The sequence below is a fragment of the Callithrix jacchus genome, chromosome 15 (genome assembly GCF_049354715.1).
Source record: "Callithrix jacchus isolate 240 chromosome 15, calJac240_pri, whole genome shotgun sequence".
In the NCBI taxonomy this organism is placed as follows: Eukaryota; Metazoa; Chordata; class Mammalia; order Primates; family Cebidae; genus Callithrix; species Callithrix jacchus.
The window spans coordinates 79,071,964-79,074,064 of record NC_133516.1 but is presented as its reverse complement, the minus strand read 5'-3'; the positions used below and the strand labels follow the sequence as shown (position 1 = coordinate 79,074,064).

Sequence of the window (2,101 nt, the reverse complement as noted above, 5' to 3'; positions counted from 1 at the left end):
TCCTCTGTCATTCAGCATGTACACCTTGATACTGCTGTGTTCCACTTACATCTAGTATTTTCATGGTTTCTAACCATGTTGCAAACTCCTGTGGGTTAGGGCTATCTAATACAACATTTCCACTCTCCTCACATAGTGTCTGCTCAATCAATGTTTACCAATAGAAATTATAATAAAATGTGTTATGGCCGGGCGCGGTGGCTCAAGCCTGTAATCCCAGGACTTTGGGAGGCCGAGGAGGGTGGATCATGAGGTCAAGATATCGAGACCATTCTGGTCAACATGGTGAAACCCCATCTCTACTAAAGATACAAAAAATTAGCTGGGCATGGTGGTGCGTGCCTGTAATCCCAGCTACTCAGGAGGCTGAGGCAGGAGAATTGCCTGAACCCAGGATGTGGAGGTTGCGGTGAGCCGAGATCGCACCATTGCACTCCAGCCTGGGTAACAAGAGCGAAACTCTGTCTCAAAAAATAAATAAATAAAATAAAATGTGTTGAAAAATTACATGATTTTATAAAAAAGTGACTTTAAAGGATTTATTTTCTTTTGTACCAGTTATTTGAGGTGATTCTTTTTCTTCTCATGTCAGATGGGTAATGTGACATGAGAAGAAAAAGTTCTAACAAGGTTTGAGGACGTCACATCTCATACATGTATGTGAACACCCAATCATCATGCTTAAAACTACAAGAGGAATGAAATGATTTTGAACACAGTAACTTTTCCATGACATTTCTAAACCGGCATGTGCTTTGGGACTTGAGTTCCGCTACTCCAATGCTGTTTTGCTTACTTCCTGGTTCTTGATTGCATGCTGTGTATTTGTGGCGGCTGCATAAGGAACTCTAAGTAAAACTGGTAATTTCTCTACTGGCTTCCTTCTTTGAAACCAGTATTCTCTCCCTTCAAAGCCCCTTGCTGCGTTATGCTATACCTGGTCTGCAGGGAGCAGATATTCCATGTGCTCCGTACGTCTAAAGGCTGCTGCTGCACTGTGCCCAAACATGTGCTTCATAATGCCTTTCTGTCCCATGATTCACTTCAATGAGTTTTTATTTAAATATTTAATGATGTAAAAAGTGGTGTAAGTGCCCCCTTAGGGAATATTGGTAAAGTACAGGGATGTAATCAAATGGTTTGCAAATTGTCCTTATTTATAACTCTAATTTTAAAAGGACCAGAGTTATAAAAGGGGTGTTCACATTTCACAGAAATGTTATCCTAAGGAATGAGGGACAATTATTCCTAGGAAAAGGGGGCAATGCCAGATCATTTCCTAGAGTTATTGTGCCTTATCCATCAGTGTTGTAATGGTTTTTGTGGGAGTGATTTGAAAAGCTTTTCCTTTTGCTCTCTGCAAATATGTCTCTGTCTGCCTAATTCTGCTGTGAGGGTCTCAGTTTAATCTTATGGCTCTGGTTATTTTCATGCCAAACTTTACACCCAAAATCTGTTTGCTCTTTACCAGAATGATGAAGAGGATGATTAGAGAGGAAGAGTAGGCATTCTGGTTCAAATCCACCTTGATAATTTCATGGAAGGGCTTGAAAAATATGAAGCTGAAATAGAGGCTAAGTGACAAGGGCCATGCTGTGATTTTTGTGGGCAGTAGGAACTTTTGCCTTTTTGGACCCCTTCCTCCATTAAAAATATGAAAAAATTCATATTTTATGACTGTGTTGGCATAATGGTAAATACATGAATATAATATGTTAAAACATTTTGTATACCCCTAACAGTATTTTGGTCCCTAGGTACTGTGTCTCCTGTGCCTAATGAATGAGTTAGTCCTGTTTGTGAGCAAGGGGAAAAGAATGTAGCTTAACTCCTTTTCCAGGGTCTAAAGATACCAAGGTTCCAGTCTGTTCTGAATGATGGCTGAGTTGGGAGGTTATAATCACAAATAAGGCAAATTCCTGTTCTTCTTCTGAGAGGCTTTGGGGGCTTTGAAGGAGTGGGTATCTGTGGACCCACAAAGCTCGGCCACTTCCCAGATATGGGCTGCTCTTCACCTTGTCCTAGAGTGACATCACCTTCTCCATAGGTGACAGATAGTGTGATAGTCTCTACTCTGGGAGGGTCCAGGGTGACTGTCTCC

General features: G+C 41.1%; 1 pseudogene; it reads right to left on the bottom strand.

The window, feature by feature from the left end:
• Window positions 1-586: 586 nt before the first annotated feature.
• LOC118148214 (small nucleolar RNA U13) lies at window positions 587-699 on the bottom strand (annotated as a pseudogene).
• Between the last annotated feature and the right edge of the window lie 1,402 nt (window positions 700-2,101).